Source organism: Chiloscyllium punctatum, chromosome 38 (genome assembly GCF_047496795.1).
Source record: "Chiloscyllium punctatum isolate Juve2018m chromosome 38, sChiPun1.3, whole genome shotgun sequence".
NCBI lineage: Eukaryota > Metazoa > Chordata > Chondrichthyes > Orectolobiformes > Hemiscylliidae > Chiloscyllium > Chiloscyllium punctatum.
Window position 1 is genome coordinate 49105232 of NC_092776.1, and position 21265 is coordinate 49126496.

Sequence of the window (21265 nt, forward strand, 5' to 3'; positions counted from 1 at the left end):
GTTAGTGAGGATGCAATATTGTCCCCAATTTACACTGATTGTGTCCTGTGGGTCAGGAAACTGAGGATCCAGTTACAGAGAGTGGGGCTTAGTCTGAGATCGCTAAGTTCAGTAATCAGCCTCGGGATAATAGTGTTGAAGGCTAAAGTGTAGTCAATAAGTAGGATTCTTACTTAGCTGTTCTTAGTGTCAAGATGTTCTAGGGAGGAGTGAAGGGCAACTGATATGGCATCTGATGTGGATCTGTTGGTCTGATAGGCAAGTTGGACTGAGTCAAGAGTAGTGGGGAGGCTGGAGTTGATTAATGCCATGATCAGCATTTCAAAGCACTTAGATTAGATTACTTAGTGTGGAAACAGACCCTTCGGCCCAACAAATCCACACCGCCCCGCCGAAGCACAACCCACCCATACCCCTACATTTACCCCTTACCTAACACTACGGGCAATTTAGCGTGGCCAATTTTACCTGACCTGCATATCTTTGGACTGTGGGAGGAAACCGACACCGACACTTCATGATCACTGACGTTAGGGCCACTGGGCGATAGTCATTGAGACATGCTGCATGAGCTGCATTAGGCGCAGGGGTGATGTTGGCCCTCTTAAAACAGGCAGGAACAGTGGCTTGCTGCAGGGAGAGGTTGAAGATGTCCAAGAAGACCTCTGCCAGTTGATCTGCGCATGCTCTGAGTGCACGGCCTGGTACTCCATCTGGTCCCATCGCTTTCCTTGGATTCACATGAAGGAATACTGATCTGACCTCTGATGCAGTGACTTTTGGGAAATAGGTTTGTCAGGACTTGTTGGAATAGGTGTTACCTCTCTGCTGAAATTATGCTCAAAGCGAGCAGAAGGCATTGAGACGATCTGGGTGGGATGTGTCATCGTCTACTCTCTTGTACTGTCTCTTTTTAGAACCTGTGTTGCCATTCAGTCCTTGCCATCGTCTCCGGGTGTCTGTCTGGGTCTGTAGTTTGAACCGGTGTTGGTCTTTGGCTGTCTTAATCGCTCTGCAAAGGTCATACTTGGATTCCTTATATCTTAAATATCTTCACTGGCCCAACTCTCGGTCAGCTTAGGGAAAAGAGATTGTTTGGCCTGTTTGGATAGTTTTACCCTGTTCTAATATCATCTTTGTGTAGTTATTTTCTACTTTTTCCTCATACTTCTGCATTCTTGTTGTAAACTGGAGACCAGAACTCTACATAGTATGAAGTATGACCTAACCAAAGTTTTTATACAACACAACAACGTTGATTTCTATTGCTCCAGAAATAAACCTCTGTTTTTGTTTTTTTGGCAACTTTTTAAAAAATCTATGTTGCTACTGTTAATAAATGGGCTTTTATCCTTGGACCTGTGTCTTTACCCCACTTAAGGTCTCACTTGTGAAAAGTAGGTGGCATCCTTATTTTGCTTACTAATGGATACTACTACAAAATACATTTATTTTGAAATATCTGCAACTTTGGTCACGTTTTTTTTTTGCCACAGACTGCTTCAACGTTTTATTCTTATGTGGGACATGGACGTTGCTCGCAAGGCTGCCATTTGTTTTCCAATTATCCTTGAACTGGATAATTCTCTGGGCCATTGCAGAATACTGTTAGGAGTGTAAGTCAGGAGTCCAGTCTGGACCTGGCCAGTTAAGGCTGGTAGGTTTTCTTCACAAAATGATGTCAATGACTAAGTGGGTGTTTACAACAGTCAAAAAGTTTGTGATCACCATTAGACTTCCTTTTGTCAATGTTAACTTTATTTAAGTCAGATTTCACCATATGCCATGGTGAGATTCAGAACTATGTCCCCAGATCATTAATCTTCAGGACTCTAAATCACTAGCCCAGTGATATCCTCACTATACTACTGCCTTCTCTAGTTAATTATTTACTAATTGTCTTTACTAATTAGGTGTCTGCAGCACATTTTGATTTTGAAATGTGCATTTATATAAATTGTGAGCCACAGTGGTTCCATAAAATACTTCCTGTTTCTATCCGTAACTGTGAGCTTTGGTTTTTTTTGTTGTTGTAACTAGCTTAGTAACAATTCTACTGCTTGGCCAACCAAGTTCAAATGCTCTGACCTTGTCATTAGTTTATTATGTACTTTAATGTCTTTAAATCAATGCATGTTCCACCCACTGCTTGGCAAGCTGTTTTCTCTGTTCAATAAGGTTTGTAAAGGCTACAATATCCTTTCTATCACTGACTTCTGCTTTTACCTGTCTGTGGTTCCATTGATGACTTCTATTTCCTTTTTGAACTGAAAGAGTAGGAGCTGTAGATGCCAGTCCCCTGGCATCACTTACCTTTTATGATATAGGTATTAATGCCTCTGCTGCCTTCTCCTGTGCTTATTTTAGTATACATAAATACAATCAATCTAGATTAGGTATGTATTTTATTCTCTTTTAACCTATCCTCCTTTCAGTCCTAACGTTGGGATAGCCCCCCTTATGTCTTTGTTCTGTGCATCCTAATTGTTTATGGCAAATAGACAATATAATTCGATATTTTGGTGTGATATGACTTTTTTTGATTTCCTCCAGGACTGTCCCAATCCTTTTGTTTATTTTCCTCAAGGTATGAATCTAACTAATATTGTTTATATTTACTCTCCTTTTCTAAAGTAGCAGTTTGCCTTTTCTTATTAGCTTTCCTAACAACCTGGAATTCATTTTCTCAACTTTGCAATGTTTATTGTTCACATACTTAGCAAGTCTTTTTCTTTCTAATCAATTTTACCCTGACCTCATCAATATTTGCGAGCTTGTTTTTCAAATTGTATTCATCAATTTTTGAAAACATCTTTAATATTACTGTATTAATATATTTCCTGTTACTGTTCCCTGGATCTATTTGCTAACTGTCTTGGGTTTTTTTTTCCCCAATGTATTCCCTTGTTGCTAGGTACATCTGTGAAGCATTATGTTGTGATTGCTGTTGTCGCACTGCTCTCTGTTACTCAGGTTCATAACTTATAACTAGATTGAACAATAGTTCTGGCTGTGAACCAAAAGAGCCCTGCCCACAATACAAAAAGTTAGTTGGCTTCCCTTTGTTCCCCTCCTATGATTATCTGTATCATTTATTATTTTAATATGTTTAGCTTCATATTCTTCCAATGTGAGAGTGGTTTGTACACATTTACCAACATGTGGTCTCTTCTCATTCTTTATCTCAGTGTATTTGTAATTTGCTTCTATCTCCATGTTAGTCATAGTTACTTGTTTGAACAGCTGCACCAGTGAACCCTTCATTCTATCATTCCTAAATTGGTAAATGCTTTTCCTATTCGTTAGGAAGCTGTTTTCCAATTATCCTTGCTATGTGTTTCCTACTTGCAAATTAACACAATTGTTTTCCGTTTTATTTTAGATGTTATGTCTTTTGCCAAGTAGATTCCTTCATTTGTTTTTATCAATCTTCATTTTTATTTTAAAGGTTAATTTTGTGTTATGTATTTCTGTTCCCTGAAACTTTGTTACTGTTATTGGCCAGCATGGTCTGATCTTTGCTCCCATCTTCTTCTTTTATCCTTGCTTACTGTTAATTCTATCAGATTTTTCCTTTGAAAGCTAGTTTAAAATCTAAAATGCACCTTTGATCCTATTTGTTGAATCAATGTGTATATTGTGTGCAATTTTGGTTTTCTGAACTATAGAAATAACTACACTTGTACTAAGATAAGATAGAGGAGCAGAATTAGGCCTTTCATCCTAGCAAATCAACTCAGCATTCAATCATGACTGATGTGCTTCTCAAGCCCATTCTTCTGCCTAGTCCTCATAATTCTTGATCCCCTTACCAATCTATATTTGTCTTAAATGTACTCAATGATTTGACCTCCACAGATTTCTGCAGCATTGAGTTGCACAGATTCACTCCTGTGTGGTTAATGGAGGGGGTGCAACAAAGGTTCACGAAACTAACTCCTGGGATGGAGGAACTTTCCTATGAGGAAATTGGTCCTTTAACCTGTGGAGTTTAAAAGATGAACTCCTTTGAAAATAGAAATTTTTTTACAGGGTATGTGCAGGAAGGGTAATTCTGCTGATTGAGGGCCTTGAATCCAGGGACACAGCCTTAGAATAAAAGTCAGGCCATTTAGGACTGAAATGAAATGGCGTTTCTTCACCTAATGTGTAAATCTTTGGAATTCTGTGCTCCAGGGGGCTGTTGAAGCTCAGTCATTGAGTAAGTTCAAGCCTGAGATTGATAGATTTCTACACATTCAAACATGAGAAACGCAAAGGTACTGCAGGAAGATTGTAGTAGATTAGTTGTAATCTTATTGGATGCGTGGACTCAAAGGGCTGAATGGCCTACTTCTGTTCTTGATTCTTATTCTTTCTGCTAGGACTGTGCTTCCAAAATGTTTTTCCCACTGATCCCATGTTAAGATCTGAAAGTTGTCATGATCCCCCCCCCCCCCCTCTATCTGAGAACCGAGTGTGCGTGATAAAGGACCCCTACAAAAACAAGGGGGATCCCAATGCAGGTGGGGACTGTCTGTTAGCGTGAGAAACAGTTGTTAGAATTTAGTCAAAGCTTCTTTACAATCATTTCTACTTTTGAGTTTGCGCCCCCAGCTTTCAGCTCATGACTCCACATGGGGTCCGAACCCCGATTTTGAGCCGCCCGATGATGGAATCATAGAATCCTGATCCTGTTTCAGCTTTGATGCAGCATGTGCCATCAGTACAGTCACTCCCTGCCCAAGACAGGTGCCAGTGTCCTATAACATGAATCTCCTTCCAACAACAAATGTTCGTCTTTTTAATTTGCGTATCCTTATGGCAATTTGCGCGTGGGCTCAGGTAATGAACACAAGATAATCACCTATGAGATCCTGCTCTTTAATTTATTCCTTGATACTCCAGTTTGTAGTTAATGCTTCCTTTTCTCTCCTATTTTACCAGCCCTAATGTGGATGAGGACGGCTTAATGCATTCATTAGGCAATTACACACAAGCCTTAACATACTATTTTATCCTTTCGCAAGACCTATGTCAGATCTCACTTGAAATACTGTGCACAGTTTTGGGTTTCTTGCTTGACTAGTTATTGGGGCTTTGAAAAGGGTGCAGAGGATGATTAGACTAATTCTCAACATAAAACCTGATCCAGATGGTTAATAGACTTAAGACTGTATGCTATCAAGAAGTAACTGGAGGGCTGATCAGACATGAGCTTAAATGATGATGAAGGGAATATACCGTGTACCAGTTGAGAATTTGTTCTAATAAAGTAGGTTTGTGAGAAGTTAGGTCAGAAATTTGTTGTCTCAGACCAGATCAAGAACAGAAATCAGAGTTAGTTATTTTTTGCCCAGAGAATACTCAATGTCCAGATCAGGCTGTTGTCTTGTGCCATGGGTATACATTCACAGAGTTTCTCTGAGAAATTGACTTGTGTCTGATGGAGGTGCCGGTGTTGGACTGGGGTGGACAAAGGCAAAAATCACACAACGCTAGATTATAGTCCAGCAGATTTATTTGAAACCAAGCTTTTGAAGCCCCGTCCCTTCAGATATGCAGAGAGCGAATACTTTGGAGAGACAACTTTTAAGTTCTGTCTCCAGTGTATTCTTTCTCACTGACTACCTGTCGAAGGTGCGGGACTCCGAAAGCTTGTGGTTTCAAATAAAACCTGTTGCACTATAACATGGTGCTGTATGATTTTTGACTCTGAAGAAGACATCACTCGTTACTAAACTTAAGTTCTTCAGAGAAATGGGGCCAGACTGATGTGGACTAGCTTTGATTATTTTGAGTTGGAGAGAAACTTGCCAATATTCTTCTCCTGAAAATGTGTTGCTGGAAAAGCGCAGCAGGTCAGGCAGCATCCAAGGCGCAGGTGAATCGACGTTTCGGGCATGTCGATTCTCCTGTTCCTTGGATGCTGCCTGACCTGCTGCGCTTTTCCAGCAACCCATTTTCATCTCTGATTTCCAGCATCTGCAGTCCTCACTTTCTCCTTGAATATTCTTCTCCTGCCAAATTTGGCCTGTTCTCTTTTAAGTCTGATTTTTACACACTCCCAGGAGATCAGTGGGTGGCACGGTGGCACAGTGGTTAGCACTGCTGCCTCACAGCGCCAGAGACCCGGGTTCAATTCCCACCTCAGGCGACTGACTGTGTGGAGTTTGCACGTTCTCCCCATGTCTGCGTGGGTTTCCTCCGGGTGCTCCGGTTTCCTCCCACAGTCCAAAGATGTGCAGGTTAGGTGAATTGGCCATGCTAAATTGCCCGTAGTGTTCGGTAAGGGGTAAATGTAGGGGTATGGGTGGGTTGCGCTTCGGCGGGTCGGTGTGGACTTGTTGGGCCGAAGGGCCTGTTTCCACACTGTAAGTAATCTAATCACAGATTGATTGGGTGAAGTAAAATGCATATGTGTTGTGATACACAGAGTGAGGCAATGGTTTGGGCTGAGTTGGATGGATCAGAATGTTTACGTCCATTAATATTTGTGCTGCTTTCCCAGTTTCAAGCATATCATCAAATGGTAGTTATGGAAATGAGTCACAACAAGATTGTTCAATAAATCATTTGCTGTAAATTATACAGAAATCGTATACATAGTGGATTATATTTATTATCAGTTAGACTTGTATTGAATAACCTGCATTAGTTACCCAATGTAATTTAATAAAATAACTCTGGACTGTCATGATGCATTAATTAAAATATTTTCTTCATTTTGTAGTTGATGGTTATCATGCGACATTTCTCAGTAATGAAGTAAAAGTAATAACTGCTTGCAGATGCAGTTTTGGTTCCATAACATCAATTGGCTCTTGACCTCCTCTCAGGCTTGGTTCAAAAATAATCAAATGAGTGTGACATTGAGGAGCTGAGTGGCGAATTCTTCATTGGTTGGATCCAGACAGTACAAAGTTTGTGGTTGTTGGAGTGCTAAACATCTGAGTTCTATCTGAACTGCCCAGTCATCTTCAACTTCATTAACAAATGCATTCATTTGATAGACTGTAATACACAAGAAGCACCACTGAACTGGACTATTAAACACAGCTGAAGATTTATGCCACTTGTTTGTTCTGTTATTGTGAAAGATAGTATTTGTGAAGACTGGTGTATAGATCTTTCAGATCTATTAAAAAGGGTTTTTAAAAAATAAGACTGATCGTTAAGGCATAAAAATTGAGCTGGTAAATGATGCCATTTTTAAACTGCATCTTAATATAACAAGAACTCATTTGCATTTGAGAATGTTCCAATCCACTGAAATAAGTATTTGAATATTTTCATTATGTGCTAGGCATTAAACGGAGGGGAAAATCATTCAAATAATAAAGGTATGGTCTCAAAACTAACATTGGTCATGAAGGGTTCCTGTCCATCTATCTCAAAGTACAGTCAGAATTTAGATTTATACTAATGATGACTATACAGGGAGCTCAAAATCTTGTTTAGCTTGTCAGTAAATCATAATCTGCAGGTACAAGGCTGGCAAAACATCACTGGATTAGTGGTGCTGGAAGAGCACAGCAGTTCAGGCAGCATCCAACGAACAGCGAAATCAACGTTTCGGGCAAAAGCCGTAATTTGTATTGAATCAAATTACTGGAAGATCAGGATAAATGGCAGCTTTTCTGCAAGGTTGGAAAATACTTCTACGCAGTAAAGGGAAGACGTCTAAGTAATTGGGAAGAATTTACCAGATGAAATATAATGAGATAACTAATGTATTTTAAAGCTAGTCTCAACATATTTTTCTTTCCCTGATTTAGAATCATGAATTTTGAGGATAATAATGTTAAGGAAATTTTATCCTTTTTTATTATTCCATCAGTCTATACAGCAAACACAATTTGGACCTCTCATTTATTGTCCAGATTCAAAGTAGATATTGAATATCTGAGTAGGTCATGCAAAGTTAGGCATTCTGGAGTTGCACAATTGTCAAAAACATTGGTGTGTGTGTGTGTGTTTGTCTGAAAGGATTAAAATCTGACTGAATGCAGTAAGCACCCACTCGTTGTGATGGTGTCATGGGGACTAGATCACAGTAAAGAAAGCTTGTAGGAGATTTACCGATGGTTTGTGAGGTGCTCGACCTTTCTAATAATCCTGTAATTTTTAAATTGTTGCAGTGATGTAATAAACTTCATTGTTTACTCAAGGATGTTGTTCTAGTTAGACCAGAAAGATGGATATCCTCACTTCAGGCTTGCAGAAAACTACACAACATGCATTATTCTAAACACGAGGTGATGTGTAGTTCATCTGTTGTGTGAAATGTTTAGGCACCCTACTTGTGTAAGGGCAATAAAGAAAGGCAGCTTTAAAAAAACAAGAGCTTGGGACTCTTTTTGCTATGAATGCCACCACTTTATTGCTGTTTGCAGGACTAAAACAAATTACAGGCATATGATTAAAACTTTGAAAATAGAGTTCATAGAGTCATTCAGCATGGAAACGGGCTCCTCAATTTTGGGCTTCATTCCTGAAAATGGAAACTGACTAAGTTAGGTTATGAATGAGGTACTACAACATGGGGAAAAAATGGATTCTAGCAAACCTTATAAGTTCATATGACATGGGAACAGAATTAGGCCATTCACCCCATCGAGTTTGCTCTACCATTTGATCATGGCTGATATGCTTCTCATCCCCATTTTCCGTATGCCTTGAACCCATTATGAATTAAACCTCTGTCTAACTCTTAAAATGTATTCACTGACCCAGTATCCACCTCACCTCTGGGAAGTGAATTCCACAGATTCACAACTCTGGGAGTTGTTTCTCCTCAACTCTGTTTTAAATTTGCTACTCCGCTAAAGTAAGTTTCGGATGACACCAGCTTCAGGTCCTAGATACTTCATTTCTGAAAACCACGAGATAGATCCCAAGTGCCACCAAAGGAGTCAGGCAGCCTTCTTGAAGAGGCACTCGCTGGACATTACAAGTTGATAACGTTTTTTATACGTTGTTTGAGTATAATTGATACAAAAGATTCTGACATCACTGGGTGGAATACAAATCTCGTTAACAATGTGTTTTTCACTCTCAATAGCTGGAGATCACTGGATTCCTGTGATTAATATTAAACCAATCATAGAACCTTGTGACAGTACTGTTCTCAATCTCATGCTAATTGATAAGGGGGTAGATAATAGGTTTTAGAATCAGTAGTGTGGTTAGTCTTTACATAGTCTTGTTCACTGGCAAGGAAGTATATGAATGGAACCAGGAGGTAGTTAATGGGATGCCTGATTAGGGCTGCCAGTCCTATTCAAAAAGCGAGTATCTTCACTCTGAGCTGGGAGTGAAATGCACACATATGGCTCCACATGGTTTTGGTGGTTCAGGGGCAGCCAGACCCCTGTGGTGATCTCTGGTCTCTGCCTGCCACTGGGCAGGCATACGGTTGAATACATAGAGAATCATTCCAATAGGTGACCTTTAACCTTTGAATTCCCACTGCCTCTAAATACTAGGCTAAGCCATTGAAACAGAACATTTTACTTTTTGGGGTTCGCTACCTTCATCAACTCCTTATCCCAAGGCCCTTCATTCTAGAATGGTCCACAAGAGAAAGCATCCCCTCCACTTCTATCTTACTTGCACCTTTTTATCATCTTGAATGCATCAATTTGATCTCCCTTCAGTCTTCAAAATTCCGGAGAGTATAGGCCTAAACTATTCAATATCTCTTCATATATCAAACACCTCATCTCTGAGATCAAACTTCCTTTGAACTGCCTCCAAAGCCAGTACACCTTTCCTCAAATAAGGGAACCAAACCTGCACATTAAACTTGAAAGATGCCTGTTTCTATCACCTCACTGTGACTCCATTCTGGATATTTGGCAGAGTTTGTCAAATAAAGCTGCAAGTTTTGTGTCCCACCATACTGCATCTTTTTGGAGCGGGCCTGATGGTTAACCAGATGGAGATATTTGAATTTTGGGGTATTGGACTTAACTGGTTTTAGTGGCTATTTTGTGCAATGAATGTATGAAGATTAAGTTGACTCTTTTATAGAAAATATATTTTTATCCAATGCTTCAGTTTAGGCCTAAAATGTGAATGGTTCTTTTAACCTAATGCTATGTGCTAGTTGTTGTTGTTGTAGCAACCTGCAATGCCTGGTTTAACTTCCTCAACAATATTTGCGTTATTTCCCTGAACTTGTCTGTATTTTTCTTGCCAGTCAATGCCACTCAGGCTTGAAGTACCATAATTGTTCAGTGGAGAACTAGGAGTCACCTGATCATTTCAGTAGACTTAACACAGCAATATGAGCTAGTACCTTTGAATCTTTTGATAAAGTAATAATCCTTTGCAAAACTGCATTATAAAAATTTTGTTCTTGATAAGTTAAGACTTGCAACTTATCGAACACCATCTTATTATCACAGCGCAGTATAAAATGATGGCAACTCCCAAAGAATCGCATATTCTTCAGAATTTGCAGAGATGTAAAGGTATGTAACTGAGGACTTTGCCTCCTCTGATTATGTTTTAAGTTTCATAAACCTTTTGATTAAAAGAAACCTTGGTATCCAGATAAGAGTAATTTTTTTTTGCTATCTATTTTTATTGTATGTTTATCAACATCTAAGATGGTTAACATTTTAATCCTTTCATATCCTGGATGTATTCATTTATTTGCAGTCATAGCTGACAAATTCACTTGTTTCCCTCCACACCACAGCGAGAATGGTACTTGAGTTTACACTTTGAATTTGACTTCTAAACAAACAATGAGAAAATTAAGTGTTCTAATATTTTTTTAAAAAATTTAAATTCTGGAAGGAGCAAGAAATGAAATTGCAATTAAAAGGAGGTACAACGGTGGAGACTGTGTAGAGTCAAAATGTGTTGCTGGAAAAGCGCAGGAGAATCGACATTCAGGAATGGCTGAAGAAGGGCTGATGCCCGAAACGTCGATTCTCCTGCTCCTTGGATGCTGCCTGACCTGCTGTGCTTTTCCAGCAACACATTTTCAGCTCTGATCTGCAGTCCTCACTTTCTCCACTGTGTAGAGTCAAGACAGGATTATAGAGTCATGCATCTCGGAATATGCAGGAATAACATTTCATCCTCTTTTTCATTAACTTAACATTGTTGTGTATTAGATTTTGCTAATATTGCTAAAGCTTTTGTGTTCTGCGACATTAATGCATGAACACAAACTTAAGGTTGCCGTGTTACTGAGCCTCCCAGTATTAAAGCGTTGTGCTGATGGAGGATGTAGCAACATAAATGGAAGGGAAACCAGAGGCTTGAGCTAATTTACTGCATTGCTTTTTTGGGAATAGAGCAGTGTGACCATGGTATCAATGGGCATATCCTTGATGGCATGGCACTGCTTCTGTCTTGTTTCCTGACCACCACCTGCTTACTGCCCATTTATGATCGCTGCGGCACTTCTTCCAGTCTTCAGGAGCTTCTCGGCCGTCTTTAATCTTTCTCTTGCTCAGGTTGCACGGATATTTCAGTAGCCATTTGGTAGACTCTGATAGTTTTTTTTTGTAAAACCATTATAACCTCTTATAAATATTGTTTAACTCAAATATCACTTCTGAACTCATTAAACACTGGCTTGTGCCTTTGTGTTTTGACAGATCATCTTGATAGCACTGTTTCAATGAAATAATGTCGGATAAATTCTAAAGGCGAGGTATAGATGTTGAATTGTTTTGCTTCAAGTTCCATTGGATGGCTTAAGTTATTGTCACTGTACTGGGTGTTAATGCAGCTACATATCCCTAATTTACAAGACAGACAGTATTAATGACTTTAAATTCTACCTTTTCAATTAGATTATTGATTCTTCATGTTAAATTCCTGTACATTTCTATTTCAGTAAACAAACCCAATGGTCTAACACTAGCAAGACGAAGCTAAAGAAAAAACAGACAATAACAGGTAGGTTGAAATCTTCGCAATAATTGAAGACAAAGGCATGCCGACAATGTACGAAACAATGGAATCTCAGATTTAGAGAGATGAAATACCCAATTCTTGAATATTATTGATGCTCTCTGTGAAGAAAATCTCCCTTGGCTCTTTAAAAATCATTTCGAAGTTAAGGTTACTGAATACCTTAAATCCAATCACAGGTTACAGTTTGTCCATAAGGTCTCATCAGCCTTTCACGGCATGTCATCAATATCCTAACTTCATGACGCCAAGAAATTTGTGACTGAAGTTTCATATAAAAGTAGTGAATGTGTGCTGGAACTGTGAAGCAGCTGAAGCAGTGACATCTCTAGTTTGTTTTATTAGAAGTTGACAGACCAGCAGTAAATAACATTATCACACATGTGGGAGTTTGTACCTTTTTGCTTAAGATTGCAAGATAGAGCTTAGCAATGTACTTGCTCAATGAACTCAGTTTATCAACTGGATTATGCAACTTCTGATCATAGTTTTAAGAAGACGGCAATTAATTTAGTTTAGTTTTAAAAACAGCAAAACTGAGTTCAGTTTAGTTTTAATTTACTCCATTTTAGAATTCTAAGTGGCTGTTGCTTTGAACTATCAATGTATGCATATTCGATCTTTTCAAGTTGTTTTTTCTTTTATCATTGACAAGTTATTAAATTATCCCCTTCTATAGGAATAGCTGAAAGTCCGCAGTATCAACTGTCTCAAATTGTGCTCTTATTACCCAACAATATCTAATCAGCTTCAGTGCTACGTGTAGTCACCTGATGGCAAATGTTCAATATATCATCAAGAGCTGAAGCTCTGACACAGTGCTGCCTGCGGCTGGAGTCAATGGTTCATGATTGAGGTAAGAATCTCATTGATTAACCTGTGTGGATTTGACAAGCTGGTGGTCTTTGGGTCAAACTGTTGGGCCTAATTCTGATCTGCAAATGAGTCTGACTGGGCAAGAGTAAAGCAAGCCATTAGAAGGCAATCAATTTGATAAAATGAAACATGAAAGGCTATCGAGGAAAATGAAAGCACTTGGTGTAAGGTGGTAATATATTGGCATAGATCAATGATTAGGTGGCTAACAGAAAGTAGAGGGTAGGAATAAGTGGATCTTTTTCAGGTTGGCAAGAATACAATGAGTAGTGTGAAACAGGGATTGGTGCCAGGTCCAGAAACTTTTGCAACTTATATGAAAGACTCGGAGGAAGGTAAGGTTGTCTAGTTTGCTGGTTGCAAAAAGCCCAATAAAAAAGTAAATTATGAAGAGGGTGTGAGTAGGCTGCGAAAAGATATTGACATGTGAAGTGAGTGGGCAAAGGTGTGATAAATGGAGTGTAAGGAGTGAAAATGTAGCTTTGTCCATTTTGGCAGGAAGAATAAAGATGCCAAATGGTGAGTGATTGCCAAGCTCTGGGATACAGAGGGAGGTGGGCAGCTTTGTGCATCAATAATGACAGGTTAGTATGCAGGTACAGCAAGTAACCAGGCAAGTTAATGGAATGTTATCAGTTATTGAAGGGAAATGAATGCAGAAGTAAGGGAGTTATGCTTACGTTTTACAGGACAATAGTGAGACCACATCTGAAGTACTGTGGGTAGGTATGTAAGGAAGAATGTAAATGCATTAGACTTGGTTTGATAAGGTTTACTGACATAAAATCTGGAAAGAATGGGTTGCCTTATGAGGAAATATTGGACAGACAACAACTCACCAGAATGAAGGACCCGATACCCAGCATGAGCAAAACCAATGTATTGTACAAAATCCCATACAAGGACTGCACAAAACACTACATAGGACAAACAGGAAGACAGCTAACGATCCACATCCATGAACACCAACTAGCCACAAAATGACACGACCAGCTATCCTTAGTAGCCACACACACAGGTGACAAGCAACATGAATTCGACTGGGACAACACTACTATTATAGGACAAGCCAAATAGAGAACAGCCAGGGAATTCCTAGAGGCATGGCATTCATCCACAGATTCAATCAATAAGCTCTTCGATCTGGACCCAATATACCGGCCACTGCAGCAGACAGCTGGAACTGACAACCGGAAGCGGCAGATTCAATCCACTATAAATGCCGGAGGAAACATCACAGAAGCGCTTCACAGGAGGCTCCCAAGCACTGAGGATGTCACCTAGACAGGGGACGAAACGTCTGCAACACAAATTCCCAGCTCGGCGAACAGAACCACAACAACGAGCACCCGAGCTACAAATCTTCTCCCAAACTTTGAACATTCTAACTCATTTCCAGACATTTTTATGTTACATGCACTGTGCACAAAGACTAGGATATTATTCATGTTATTTTGACTGGCATGTTTGAGCGGTGGGCAATGGTAACTATCATGTCAGAGTGCAGGGGTTTAGCCTCTGTCACCACCAGCACCAGAACTGAAGGGGTCCATTGTTATCTAACCCTGTCAGTCACAGCACATATCACACTACCCCCACCTCTGCCATCTCAACCTTAACATGCCCTTGCAAATGTGTCCCTTGTTGTTGGGCCAGTCCCTGATCCCCCATCAGTTCTGTTCACACCTCTCCATGATGCTATGTAGTTCTCCCTCAGTGCAGCATTTGCAATCTAACCCCAGTCCATGGTCCAGAGTCAAAATCTCCAATGGCACATTCACTAGCATCTAGAGTCATAGAGATGTACAACATGGAAACAGACCCTTCGGTCCAACTCGTCCATGCCGACCAGATATCCTAACCCAATCCAGTCCCACCTGCTAGCACCCGGCCCATATCCCTCCAAACCCTTCCTATTCATTTACCCATCCATATGCCTCTTAAATGTTGCAATTGTACCAACCTCCACCATATCCTCTGGCAGTTCATTCCATACACGTACCACCCTCTGTGTGAAAACGTTGCCCCTTAGGTCTCTTTTATATCTTTCCCCTCTCATCCTAAACCTATACCCTCTAGTTCTGGACTCCCCACGCCAGGGAAAAGACTTTGTCTATTTACCCTATCCATGCCCCTCATAATTTTGTAAACCTCTATAGGGTCACCCCTCAGCCTCCGACGCTCCAGGGAAAACAGCCCCAGCCTATTCAGCCTCTCCCTGTAGCTCAGATCGTCCAACCCTGGCAATATCCTTGTAAATCTTTTCTGAACCCTTTCAAGTTTCACAACATCTTTCCGATAGGAAGGAGGCCAGAATTGCATGCAATAGTCCAACAATGGCCTAACCAATGTCCTGTACAGCCGCAACATGACCTCCCAACTCCTGTACTCAATACTCTGACCAATAAAGGAAAGCATACCAAACGCTTTCTTCATTATCCTATCTACCTGCGGCTCTACTTTCAAGGAACTATGAGCCTGCACTCCAATGATCATTGGTCATTTTGAATGACTGGGAAAAATCCTGAGAATTCACAAATCATGTCTGAGGCTTAATTTTGCTCAGAATTCTTGTCTCTTTTTGTAATTTTGAGAGGGTTCACATGTTTTGTCTGTCACAGCTGAGTCCAAAGTCGTTGTCCTCCAATGTGTGTATATAAGCAACTCATGCAAAAACGTCTGCTTAATAATCAGAGTCAGGAACCAAGGTGAGCTTTGATTTCCAGGATCCAGGAATTGTGACATTAATTCTGGCTCTCCCACCATCAGCTTGACACCCATCTGAAAATACAGCAGAGACAGCAGTCTACATTGATATACTGCCCTTATTGTAGTGAAATATCCCAAAGTGCAGATCAGAAGCAGCATCAGTCACAATTTGACACTCCGCCAATTAAGAGGATGTTAGGACATGTTTGTTTGTTTAAGAGGGAAATTTAATGGAGTGCCTTAAAAGAAGTGACAGAGATAGGGGAACACGAGTGATTACTATGTAATATACATGTATCCTTAAAGCCACATGTTAATCTTCTGTCTATCACGATCATGACCCACATATATCTATATGTGGACAGAATGATGCAATAGCCCTACAGGTCAACATGTCTACATAGCATCACAATTATTTATTTTGAGAGAGAGAAAGAGAGAGAGAAATCTGTCTTCAAATTAAGTACCCACAATATTTGATTTATAGGATTAATTTATTATCTCACGTATTCTGTTTCAAAATATAGTGAAGAGTGTTGTACACTGTCACCACCCTCCAATGGCATCTTAAAACATAAAAATAAAACAAAATATAGAATATAAAGGCAGAAAAATGAAGAAATAAGAAGAAACATGTTCAACTTTACAGTTCGTCCTGTTAAGTGCTCCGTCAGGGCCCTAGTGGCCAACACAAGTTCCCTTCACAGCACTGCCACTGGAATACAAGTTGCCACGATATCACATTACCGATGCGTGTTCAATGATTTGTATGATTTCAATGAACTGAAGAATGCAATTCAGATGGAATTAGAGTTTGGGGTCATTGCATTTGGCAGCCATTGTGTAAAGATTCTAATCAGAGATGCTCGTGAGAACAGAAGTAGAGTCCTAGGAGGGTCGTAGGGAATTGTGAGATTACAGTAATAGGTAGGGTGCAAGGCCATAGAGCACTTATCAAATAGTGATCATAACATTGAGTTTTCAGAAACAAGCAAAGATTGGATACTAGAAGTTTGGGTTTAAGTAGGGCAGACTTCAATGGGATGAGGCAGAGACTGTCTACAGTAAACTGGGAAGCTCTGCTAATCGGTAAAACAACAGTGGAGGGTGTTCAAACAAACCTGTAATGCTATTCCGAAGCAGTTTGTACCAGAAAAGGAAATCTCCACCTTATAAACAAAACAGCCAGGTACATCTAACGAGGTAAAGGATAGCATAAAACTAAAAGAAAGGACTTATCAAAACACAAAGAATTCACAATATTCATTAACAACTTAGATAATGGCATAAAAATATCCAAAGTTGCGGATGACAAAGTGGGAAGCTTTGCACAAAGTTAAAAAAATTACACAATACCAGGTTAGAGTCCAAAAGTTTTTTATTTGGAAGGACAAGCTGGTACTTTCAAATTAAACCTGTTGGACTATGACCTGGTGTTGTGTGATTTTTAATATTGTCCACCCCAGTCCAAATCTGGCTCCTCCACATCAGGAAAACTTTGTAGATCGTGTTGACAACAGCATAAAATTACAACAGGTTATTGGGAAACGAGACGAATGGGCAAAGCTGTGGCAAATGGATTTTAACAAAAGGGTGAGGTTACCCATTTCGGACTGAGGAAGGTCAGGTAAGGGTGCCTTTTAGAGGGCACAAAGTGAAATTCAGTGGATGTCCAATGAGATTTTGGGGTTTCACATGCACAACCGTTTAAAATGCCATGAACAGGTGCAGGAAATAGTCTAGGCTGGAGCACAGAGGCTGAGGGGTGACCTTATAGAGGTTTATAAAATCATGAGGGACATGGATAGGATAAATAAACAAAGTCTCTTCCCTGGGGTGAGGGAGTCCAGAACTAGAAGGCATAGATTTAGGGTGAGGAGGGGGAAGATATAACAGAGACCTAAGTGGCAATTTATTTCATGCAGAGGGTGGTATGTGTATGGAATGAGCTGCCAGAGGAAGTGGTGGAGGCTAGTGCAATTGCAACATTTAAAAGGCATCTGGATGGGAATATGAATAGAAAGGGTTTGGAGGGATAGGGGCTGGCTGCTGGCATGTGGGACTAGATTGGATTGGGATATCTGTTCGGCACGGACGAGTTGGACCGAAGGGTCTGTTTCCGTACTGTATATCTCTATGACTCTAAAAAGGTGATTGAAATGCTGGTCTTCATACCTAACGAGGTGGAATATAGGGATGCAGACAATATGCTGCCGTTTTACACAACCTGAGTTAAACCCTGTTTAGAGTACTGTGAGCAAGTCTGGGCACCACATCTTAGGAAGGATGCTTTGGCCCTGGAGGAGAATTCAGTACAGGTTTGGAAGGGTTAAGTTATGAAGAGAGATTAGACCTGTTTTCTCTAGAATTTAGGCATTTAATGGATGATGTAATCAAGATCTTTAGGATATTAACAGGGAAATACAGGCTAGATAAAGACATACTGTGTTTTCACTGGTGGAAGATTCTAGAACCAGGGACATAATCTCAGAATTCGGGCCAGGCCATTCAGGAGAGGTGTTAGAAAGCACTTCGGCGTGGAAAGAGCAGTGGAGGTTTGGAACTCTTCCGCAAAAAGTGGTTGATGCTGATTCAATTGTTACAATTAAACCTGAGACAGGCAATTATTTTATTAAGTAAGGGCATTAAGGGATATGGGTGCAAGGCAGGGATATGGGTGCAAGGCAGGCATATGCAGATGGGCCACAGGTCAGTCATGATCTCATTGAATGACAGAGCAGGCTTGAGGGGCTGAAATACCTACTCCTGTTCCTATGATCCTCTGACACATCCATGAGTATTCAGGCTATTCACTTAGGGGAGGCAATGGTGCAGAGATAATGCCATTGGAGCAGGTAATCCAGAATCTCAGAATAACATTGAGGACAGGAGCTGATGGTGATAGTTGAATTCATTCAAAAAAAAATTGAGAATAAAAAGCCAGTATAATAGTGATCATCTAAACATGTCTGATTGTTGTAAGAACACATCTGGTTGACTAATATCCTGTCAGGAAGGAAATCTGTCATCCTTACCTGGCCTGGGCTTCACATGACTGCAGACCTAAATCAATATGGGTGATTTCTAGAATCATAATGATGTGGAATGACCATCATACTTAGTGTCTGTTTAAAGGAGCATCATTACCTAGTGACAACCTTCTGTTTTCTCCCCATACCATTGCACGTTATTTCTATCCAACTGATTCTTATGACTGTTTAATCATTGTCTTACTCACCCTCTGAAATGGTCTACAGAGCCAATCAATTCAAGGGTTATCAGGGGTAGGCAGCAAATGTCAGCTTTTCTATAATGGCCATATTTCTTACATGCATTTAAAAAAAGTACAAAACCTCCTATCTAATGGAGGAATCACTTTGATTTTTTTTATCCAATCCAACTGTTGAGTTGGGAATCTCTAATTGACCCAAATGGTTAGCATTGCTGCCTCACAGTGCCAGGGACCTGGGTTCAATTCCAGCCTCTGGTGACTGTCTGGGTGGAGTTTGCACATTCTCCCTGTGTCTGCATGGGTTTCCTCCGGATGCTTCAGTTTCTTCCCGCAGTCCAAAGATGGTCTCCTTCCGATTGGAAAGATGTTGTGGAACTTGAAAGTGTTCAGAAAAGATTTACAAGGATGTTGCCAGGGTTGGAGGATTTGATCTATAGGGAGAGGCTGAAAAGGCTAGGGCTGGTTTCCCTGGAGCGCTGAGGGGTGACCTTATAGAGGTTTACAAAATTAAGGGGCATGGAAAAGGTAAATAGACAAAGTATTTTCCCTGGTGTTGGGGAGTCCAGAACTAGAAGGTATAGGTTTAGGATGAGAGGTGAAAGATATAAAAGAGACCTAAGGGGCAACTTTCTTTTACATAGAGGGTGGTATGCGTATGGAATGAGCTGCCAGAGTAAGTGGTGGAGGCTGGGCCTATTGCAACATTTAAGAAGCATTTGGATGGGTATATGAATAGGAAGGGTTTGGAGGGATATGGGCTGGGTGCTGGCAGGTGGGACTAGATTGGGTTGGGTTATCTGGTCGGTATGGACGGGTTGGATGGAAGGGTCTGTTTCCATGCTGTACATCTCTATGACTATATGTGCAGATTAGGTGGATTGACCATGGGAAATGTGGGGTTACAGGGTTAGGTTTAGGTTCTGGGTCTCAGTGGGATGCTTTTCAGACGATCAGTGCAGACTTGATGGGCCGAATGGCCTCTTTCTGTATGCAGGGATTCTATGTTTCCATGAAATTCTATGAAACCAGCAAGTGCTTCATTGTATCTGAGAGAGAGAGAGAGAGAGAGAGAAAAAAGGGGTGCCATAACTTGACTTGACAAAACAGGCCCCAATAATAAATGAGATCAGAAACAATCCCTGCAGTGTGAAAATAGGTCCTTTGGCCAAACAAGTCCACACCAACCTTGTGAAGAATATCCCACCCTATTACCCTATATTTACCCTGAGTAATGCACCCGACCTACACATGTCTGAACACTATGGTCAATTCAGCATGGCTAATTCACCTAACCTGCACATCTTTGGATTGTGGAAGGAAACCAGAGCATCCAGAGGAAACCCACGCAGACACGGGGAAAATGTGCAAACTCCATACAGAAAGTTGGAATCGATCCCGGGACCCTATGCTGTGAGGCAACAGTGCTAACTACAGTCACCATGCTACCCCAATATTGGAAAGTGTTCACCATTCAGTGAAACAGTAGATGGGTTTGATTACTAGTCCAAGATTAGAGTGGTGCTGGAAAAGCACAGCCAGTCAGGCAGCATCAGAGGAGCAGGAAAATCAACATTTCAGGCAAAAGTCCTTCACTGGGGCTGATGAAAGACTTTTGCCCAAAACGTCAATTTTCTTGTTCCTCTCCGCAGGGTCGGTGTGGACTGGTTGGGCCGAAGGGCCTGTTTCCACACTGTAGGGAATCTAATCTAAAAATCCATCTATCTCTGCCTTAAAAACATTCAACTGCTTCACTGGGCAGCAAATTCCACAGATTCACAACCCTTTGGTTCCTCCTCAACCCAGTCTGGCTCATGAATTCGGGCTGTGAAGTCCGAACCAGGGCACAGAGGGGTGGGAAGAAGAAATCAATAATTTGGATTAGGACCCAAGCAGAAGACCGCATTCTTTACTGCCACTGTCCTTTGAACAGCACTTTTGCATTAGCAAAAGAAAAGATAAATGAGATGCAGAGTATAGGTGAGCTTGTTTTATTATAGTGCTGTTTATCTGCTTATCTTGCAGGCATTCCCTCAAATTAAATACAGTTAAGAGCTCCCAGCTCAAGTTCTTTTTTTTCCCACTCTTTTTCCCTCTTCTCTTCTCTTTATTCTCTCTCAAAAATAGTGTTCTGTTCTTCATGTTCCTGCAACGTCTTGGTGGAGACTTTAAAACCTGAATCCATGAGCACCCTCCAGAGCCCAATACTGACTCTTAAAATATCCTGTCAGCTTCAAGTGGGATGTTGAGGGTAAATGAAACAGGCAGATGGCTTAAAGAAGGAGAGATTTTAAAATCCTAGAATCCCCCTCACAAGAGCAAGAGTCAAAGCTCGAGTTTTCTTGCAAATGTTGTGCCTTGTACTAATTTCATGCTGCTGTGGAACTTTAGTAAATGTCTTGGTATAACTTGTGTTGCTGTTTATTCTTTTCAAAAAGCAGTCTCTGAACAGACTGCATAGCATGTTTCTACTCGAATGACAAGGTTCTTAACACATCTGGGCTTGGCACCTGCTCAACCATCAAATCAAAG

The 21265-nt window shown here is 40.6% G+C and overlaps 1 protein-coding gene across 1 annotated transcript in view; it reads left to right on the top strand.

Annotated features, from left to right (window-relative positions):
• The first annotated feature begins 12720 nt into the window (after window positions 1-12720).
• asah2 (N-acylsphingosine amidohydrolase 2) overlaps window positions 12721-21265 on the top strand; it is an 85870-nt gene continuing 77325 nt past the window's right edge. The window contains exon 1 of the mRNA XM_072557853.1: window positions 12721-12775. The gene's annotated coding sequence lies outside the window, so the exon portion shown is untranslated. The remainder of the gene's footprint in view (window positions 12776-21265) is intronic.